The 8840-nt window shown below is 39.9% G+C and overlaps 1 protein-coding gene across 2 annotated transcripts in view; it reads left to right on the forward strand.

The window, feature by feature from the left end:
• The window catches only part of ARID2 (AT-rich interaction domain 2), a 183411-nt gene that overhangs the window by 169135 nt on the left and 5436 nt on the right, over positions 1–8840 (forward strand). The window lies entirely within an intron of this gene.

Raw genomic sequence — 8840 nt, forward strand, 5'->3', positions numbered from 1 at the left:
GAGGTTGCAGTGAGCCGAGATTGCGCCACTGTACTCCAGCCGGGGCGACAGAGTGAGACTCCGTCTCAAAAAAAAAAAAAAAAAAATACTCTGAAGTTTTAAAAGTTAACTTTCCAAAGGATTTAAGCAAAAGAAAACCCAGGATTTTGTAGCTCTACAGAAACCAGGAGGAATAACTCATTAATTTGTGAGAGAGCAAATACAGAATATTCTTTTGATACCTCGTCTTCCTTAGTTACTTTTCCAGAATTCCTCCTACATCTTCAACTGACCAGTCTTGGGCTGCCTCTCTGCGAAGTTGTCCTCAGATGCATCTTGTGTTCCTGATAGTCACTTTCTATCTCAGGCACTCCCTTTCACATAATATTAGTTCCATCTCCTTAATGTATTTTGAATCCATGTTAGTTATTCCCTACACCCCTATTTTACCTTGTCTTAGGTCTTTTAGGATATTTTTTTATAATGACCTTTAAACTGAATTTTCTAAGCATAAAAATAGTGGTATCAATTATAAAAAGAAAATGAATTTGACTATATTGTTTTAAGATTTCTGTAAGTGGAAGGTGAATAACATTTAAAGCTAAAGTTGAAAAGTATTTGCAATGACAAATGTTACTATATTTATTTAATCAAGTATAAATGAACAAGAAAATTTTTAACACTTGAGCCAATTTTTTTTTAGAAAAAAAAAAAATGTAAAGGTTTAGTAACCATACGAGAATACCAGTATCTTCATGATTTAGTTCATAACATTTCTTTTTACTTTTCTTACTTTATTTCCCTTCTAACCTCTTTTTTGTTCCATAACCTACATTTCAGTGAAACTAAGCCACATGCAAGTTCCTAATCACATTGGGCTCTTTCAAGTCACACTTTGTACCTTTGTTCCAATGCTCATACTATTCTCCCTGCCTAGAATGCCCTCCTCCCTGCGTTGCCCATCTATTGAATATCTGCTTATTCTTCATGATTCAGTTCAGACATGAGTTTCTTTGTGTAGCCTTTCCTTTGCTCTATTCCCCTTCCCTACTGAGCTTGTTCTCCTCTATTTTTATAACATGTCTGTCTTAAAACTTTTAATCTCATTGTTTTGAAAATGTTTTTTTATGTGGCTTCTTCCCTTACAGAACTATGTGCAGAGACTTCCTCTGATTAATCTTTGTAGCTTGAACACTTAGCACAGTGCCCAACACATTATAATCTCTACCTCCTATTCATCCTTTAAGATTCAACTCAGTGGTTACTGCTTCCTTTCCTGACATCTTCCTCATTACCTTAACCCTGACCTGGAGCACAGTACATATTCCCTAATGCCCCATGTATTGCATGTTACCACCTTAGATGATGAGCTCTTTGAAGGTAGGGATTCAGTATTTTGATCTTTGTATCTTTAGTGCCTAGCATAGTGTTGGCAATATGATAGTCATTCAGTAAGTATTTGATTGATAGACAGGTGGTGGGAAATTCATTGGGTTCTGATCTGGAATTTTTTTTTTTTTTTGAGACAGAGTCTCACTCTATTGCCCAGGCTGGAGTGCAGTGGCATGATCTCAGCTCACTGCAACCTCTGCCTCCCGGGTTCGAGCGATTCTCCTGCCTCAGCCTCTCGAGTAGCTGGGATTACCGGCGCATGCCACTATGCCGAGCTAATTTTTGTATTTTTAATAGCGACAGAGTTTCACCATGTTGGCCAGTTTGGTCTTGACCTCCTGACCTCGTGATCCACCTGCCTCGGCCTCCCAAAGTGCTGGGATTACAGGTGTGAGCCACCACACCTGGCCAGTAATTCCATTCACAATAGCATCAAAAGGAGTAAAATACTTAGGAATTGTCTTAACCAAAGAGATAGAAGATTTGTACACTGAAAACTACAAAATATTACTGAAAGAAATTAAAGAATATATAAACAACTGGAAAGATTTCTCATATTCATGGATTGGAAGACCTAATTTAGGTGAGCTGTCAGTATTACCAAAGCATTCTACAGATTCAGTGCAACGCCTGTCAACATCCCAATGATTTTTGAAAAAATAGAAAAATCCAGTTATGTGTGAGTGACACGAGGTGAGGGTTGCAGATGCAGTTCCTGTTTTCATCGTATAGACAGGGCAGCTCTGCTGCAGAGATGGTCAATGTACCTAAAACCCAAAGAACCTTGTGTAAGAAGTGTGGCAAGCATCAGCCTTACAAAAGTGACACAGTATGAGAAGGGCAAGGATTCCCTGTATGCCCAGGGAAAGAGGTGCTATGAATGGAAGCAGAGTGGCTGTGGTGGGCAGACAAAGCCGGTTTTCCAAAAGAAGGCTGATGTGGTTTGGCTGTGTCGCCACCCAAATCTCATCTTGAATTCCCACATGTTGTGGGAGGGACCCGGCAGAAAGTAATTGAATCATGGGGGCACGTCTTTCCTGTGCTGTTCTCATTATTGTGAATAAGTCTCATGAGATCCGGTGGTTTTAAAAAAAGGAGTTTGCCTGCAAAACCTCTCTTGTCTGCCACCATGTGAGACGTACTTTCCACTTTCCACCATAATTGTGAGGCCTCCCCAGCCATGTGGAACTATAAGTCCAATAAACTTCTTTCTTTTGTAAATTGCCCAGTCTTGGGTATGTCTTTATCAGCAGCATGAAAACGGACTAATACAAAGGCTAAAACCACGCTTATGCTAAGGCTGGAATGTATTTAGCCTAACAGCAGATCAAGAGGATGCTGGCCATTAAGAGATGCAAGCATTTTGAACTGGGAGGAGATAAAGAAGAGAAAGGGCCAAATGATCCAGTTCTAAATTTTGGGTTATTTTTCTTTTCATTTTGAAGATAAAACATTGAAGCTATGGAAAAAATATAGGAAAATAAATACAGTGATAATCTTACTCAAAAAAAGAAAAATTCATACTAGAATTCATACGTAATCTCAAGAGACCCTGAATAGCAGAAACAATCTTGAGAAAGAACAATGTTGCAGGACTCCCACTTCTGATTTACTACAAAGCTAACATAATCAAAACAGCATGGTACTGGCATAAAGACAGCCATAGAGACCAATGGAATAGAAGAGAGGGCCCAAAAGTAAGTCCTCACATATTTGGTCAAATGATTTTCCATAAGTGTGCCAATTCTTCATTCAATGAGGAAAAGACAGTCTTTTCAACAAATGGCATTTGAAAAACTGGATATGTACATCAAAAGAATGAAGTTGGACGCTTACCCTGTACCATATATAAAACCTAAATACAAGAGCTAAAACTGTAAGACTCTTAGAAGAAAACACAGGGCAAAAGCTTTATAATATTGGATTTGGCAGTGATTTCTTAGGATATGACACCAAAGACACAGGCAATAAAAGGAAAACCAGACAAACTGGACTTCTTCAAAATTTAAAACTTGTACATCAAAGAATACTATCAACAGAGTAAAAAGGCAACCCATAGAATTAGACAAAATAATTGCAAGTCACCTGTCTGAGAAGAAACTAATATCCAGAATATATAGAGAATGCCTAGCTACTGTGGAAAACAGTAGGGCAGTTCCTTAAAAAAACAAACAGAATTATCTGTTTCATTCAGCAGTCTCACTTCTGTGTATATTCACAAATGAATTGAAGGCAGGGAATTGAACAGATATGTTTACACCAATATTCATGGCTACTACTCACAAGAGCCAAAAATTGGTGTGGAAACAACCTAAGTGTCTATCGATGATAGACAAAATGTGGCATGTACATACAATGGAATATTACTCAGTATTACAAAGGAAAAAGCAATTTACGTATAGTAAAGTTCACTCTTTTTAGTGAACAGTTCTATGAGTTTTTGAGGTTTTTTTTCATCTTTGAGACGGGGTCTCACTCTGTTGCCCAGGGTGGGTTGCAGTGGTGCAATCATGGCTCACTGCAGTCTTGACCTCTCCAGGCTCAGGTGATCCTCCCATCTCAGTTTTTGTATTTTTAATAGAGACGAGGTCTCACCATGTTGCGCAGGCTTCTGAGCTCAAGCAATCCACCTGCCTCGGCCCCCCAAAGTGCTAGGATTACAGGCGTGAGCTACTGAGCCCAGCCTACAAAGGAAAAAATTCTGACATATGCTACATATGAATAAACTTTGAGGACATCATGCTAAGTGAAATTAGCATGACACAAAAGGACAAATATATGGTATGATTTCTCTTATGAGATACCTAGAAGAGTCAAATGCATAGAGACAGAAAGTAGAACAGTGGTTACTGGGGCTGGGGGTAGTTCAGGAATGGAGAGTTACTGTTAAGTGGGTAGAGAGTTCCATTATGAGATGATGAAAAAGTTGTGGAGATGGGCCGGGCGCAGTGGCTCACGCTTGTAATCCCAGCACTTTGGGAGGTCGAGGCGGGTGGATCACGAGGTCAGGAGATCGAGACCACAGTGAAACCCCGTCTCTACTAAAAATACAAAAAATTAGCCGGGCGTGGTGGCGGGCGCCTGTAGTCCCAGCTACTCGGAGAGGCTGAGGCAGGAGAATGGCGTGAACCTGGGTGGCGGAGCTTGCAGTGAGCCGAGACTGCGCCACTGCACTCCAGCCTGGGCGACAGAGTGAGACTCCGTCTCAAAAAAAAAAAAAAAAAAAAAAAAAAAAAAGGTTGTGGAGATGGATAGTGGTGATGGTTGTACAACAGTATGAATGTACTTAATGCCACTGAACTGTACACTTAAAAGTGGTTAAAATAGTACGTTTTATGTTACGTATGTTTTACCACAATGGAAAAAAACTAAAACAACAACAAAGGAAGGATTTGGGGAAAATTGGAAGTGACTGCTAATGGGTATTGGGTTTCTTTTAAAGATGATGAAAATATTCTAGAATTGTGGTGATGGTTGCACAATTCCGTGAATATACTAAAAACGAGTGAATTTTTGTTTAAATGGGTGGATTGGGCCAGACGCGGTGGCTTATGCCTATAATCCCAGCACTTTGGGAGGCTGAGGAGGGCAGATCATCTGAGGTCAGGAGTTTGAGACCAGCCTGGCCAGCATGGCGAAACCCCATCTCTACTAAAAAATATAAAAATTAGCTGGGCATGGTGGCGCATGCCTGTAATCCCAGCTACTCAGGCTGAGGCAGGAGAATGGTTTGAACCCAGGAGGCGGATGTTGCAGTGAGCTGAGATCATGCCACTGTACTCCAGCCTGTGTGACAGAGCAAGATTGCATCTCAGATAAATAGATTGTATAGTGTGTGAATTATACCTCAATGAAGGTGTTAGAAAAAATAAATCTTAAAAAATCAAGGTGAGGCGTGGTGGCTCATGCCTGTAATCCCAGTACTTTGGGAGGCCGAGGCGGATGAATCACGAGGTCAAGATACTGAGATCATCCTGGCCAACATGGTGAAACCCCATCTCTAATAATTATATTTTGTATAATAATACAAAAATTAGCTGGGCGTGGTGGCGTGTGCCTGTAGTCCCAGCTACTCAGGAGGCTGAGGCAGGAGAATCACTTGAACCCGGAAGGCAGTGGTTGTGGTGAGCCAAGATCACGCCACTGCATTCCAGCCTGGCGACAGAGCAAGACACTGTCTCAAAAAAAAAAAAAAAAAAAAAAAATAGTAAGTGCTATAAAAGTTATAACCAGGCTGGGCGTGGTGGCTCACATCTGTAATCCCAGCACTTTGGGAAGCCAAGGCAGGTGGTTCACGAGGTCAGGAGATCGAGACCATCCTGGCTAACATGGTGAAACGCCATCTCTACTGAAAATACAAAAAATAGCCAGGCGTGGTGGCGGGCGCCTGTAGTCCCAGCTACTCGGGAGGCTGAGGCAGGAGAATGTCATGAACCCGGGAGGCGGAGCTTGCAGTGAACCGAGATCCCGCCACTGCACTCCAGCCTGGGTGACAGAGCGAGATTCCATCTCAAAAAAAATATATATATATATATATATTTTTAATATATGTTTTTATTTATATATTATATATAATATATAACATTATATATTTATATTATATATATTTTAATATATATATTATATATATATATAACCAAATAGTTCCCTACTTTACCCCCCCTACCCACCTCCAAGGGGGGAGCCTGCAACAATTTGAGCTAATGCAATTGCTTTCATATTTCAAAATAATATGTCTATGTTACTATTTCTTAACTTATCTAATTTTATACATTTATTGACTTCCCTTTTAAGAAATTGGATAAACCTCTCTTCTTCCCACTTTACTTTTTCCTCATCATATTATTGTTCCATCACAGTTGTTGATTAAATCTTAAATCAGATATTATTGTTGGATTGTTTGATGTTGAGCCAAGTACTATACTATTATGTTTTTCTTTCTCTTCATTTTTATTTTTTGAGACAGAGTCTCGCTCTGTCACCCAGACTGGAGTGCCGTGGTGCAATCTCGGCTCATTTCAACCTTTGCCTCCCAGGTTCAAGTGATTCTCCTGCCTCAGCCTCTTGAGTAGCTGGGACTACAGGCTGCCACTACTACGCCTGGCTAATTTTTTATTTCTAGTGGAGATGGGGTTTCACCATGTTGGCCAGGCTGATCTTCAATTCCTGACCTCAAGTGATCCACCCATCTTGGCCTCCCAGTGGGCTGGAATTACAGGTGTGAGCCACCGTACCCAGCTTTTTTGTCTCTGTATTAGGCCCATAAAAAGCATGAGTGCCATGCTTTTTGCTTGGCTTTTTACGGGCCTAATACTGATTTTACCATATATTTTAATCAGTATCTTTCAAGCACGTCAATAAGCTGTCCACATACTGAAACACAGTTGTTAAACCTCTATCAAGTTTTCATTTTTAGAATATTTTTTTCCTTGCAAACTGCCCTTCTGCAGTCTAGACAGGTTGCTCTCTGGACCTGGTACCCAGCTCTTCTCAGGAATTACCTCCATGTTGAATCCCTTTTCGTTGAAACCCATTTATTTTCTTTTCTTATTTTACTCTCTTCATGCAAAAGCATATCCTTCAATAATTTAAGACCCTACATGCCTAAAAATATCGGTAGTCTACCCTTACTCTTGATAGTTACTGGCTGTACATAACATTCTAGATTGAAAAATCATTTTTCTTTAAAAACCTGAGGGCATTGCTCTGGTGTATTCTAGCACCAGCTTTGCTGTTGAGAAGACTAGTGACATTCTAGTTCCCATTTCTTTGTATGTGATCTGTTTTCCCCCCTCTAGAAACTGTTGTGATCTCTTTATTTCTGAATATTCTGAGGTTTCAGGATGATGATGTGTCTTCGGTGGGTGTTTTGTTGTTTTCATTGAAGTCATTATTTCATTTTGGTGGGTCCTTTCAGTCTGGAGATTTATATCCTTCAGTAATGGGAACTTTTCTGGTATGCTTTTCTTTTTTCTCTTTTAGCTTTCTGTTTTCTCTCTGTTTAATCTATTTTTTGGAAATTTCCTTTGTTTTTTTTTTTTTTGAGACAGAGTCTCACTCCATTGCCCAGGCTGGAGTGCAGTGGTGCGATCTTGGCTCACTGCAAGCTCCACCTTCCGGGTTCACGCCATTCTCCTGCCTCAGCCTCTGGAGTAGCTGGGACTACAGGTGCCCGCCACCACGCCTGGCTAATATTTTGTATTTTTGGTAGAGACAGGTTTTCACCGAGTTAGCCAGGATGGTCTCGATCTCCTGATCTTGTGATCCGCCCTCCTTGGCCTCCCAAAGTGCTGGGATTACAGGCGTGAGCCACCATGCCCAGCTGGAAATTTCCTTAATTTTTAAGAGCTCTTTATTGGTTGCCAGTTGTTACTATTTTATAACATCCTGGTCTTACTGGTGTCTTCTCATCTCTCTGAGGATATTAACACCGCTATTTTTGTAGTTTTTTTCCCAATCTGTGTATGGTTACTCTTTCCTTGTAATTCCTCAAATTTCTGAGGATTTGGGGGTTTACTTATCCTCTGCCCCCCAAGACAAGAGTCTTGCTCTGTAACCCAGGCTGGAGTTCAGTGGGGCCATCATGGCTCACTGCAGCCTCCAACCTCCTGGGCTCAAGTGGTCCTCCTACCTTAGCCTCCTGAGTAGTTGGGACCACAGACATAGGCCACCATGCCCAACAGTTCATTTTTTAATTTTGTGTAAGGTGGGGGGTGGGGGAGGATGTCTCACTGTATTGCCCAAGCTGGTCTTGAACTCCTCAACTCAAGTGATCCACCTGCCTCAGCCTCCCAAAGTGCTGGGATTATGGGCGTGAGCCACCACGCCTGGCAAAAAATAAATTTCTTTTACGCTTGGTACTGTTTTGAGGAGGGAATGGAAAGAAACTTGTTTAAACTTGTTTTCTTAGAAGCTGATTTGTATCCTAAATGGTTTTTACTAGTGTTGCTTAGAAATTATTTTTATTATCTGTTAAGGATATTAGAGTGGCCCAATGTTTATTCTTTGTTAAATCATCTCAAAAAACTAACATGTGAATTTAGAAGTTGAAAGAATATCATTTTATAAAAAAACAAATTAGGCATATTTTGTTTTATATCAAAACAAAATGAGTGCTTAATTTTTTAAAACCTCAAAAAATTAAACATTTATATCAAAAAGGAAATTATTAGTTACTTTAAAATCATCCTAGTGATTTCAGTTTATTCTTTCTAGTTTTATCCACGCAATATTCAAATGAAAGAATACTTTTTAACATGTGACTATCAGTTTGAAAAATATTATGATTTTGTTAACTTTTTGAAACTAAAGTCTTTTTTCTTTCTTTGTTAAAATATTCATTGATTGTGGGGAAAAACTGATTGTACTTTGTAAAGTTATTTTTATTTTGTAAATTTTTTTTTTTTTTGAGATGGAGTCTTGCTCTGTTGCTCAGGCTGGAGTGCAGTGGTGCAGTCTCGGCTCACTGC

This window comes from Nomascus leucogenys, chromosome 11 (assembly GCF_006542625.1).
Source record: "Nomascus leucogenys isolate Asia chromosome 11, Asia_NLE_v1, whole genome shotgun sequence".
Lineage (NCBI taxonomy): Eukaryota > Metazoa > Chordata > Mammalia > Primates > Hylobatidae > Nomascus > Nomascus leucogenys.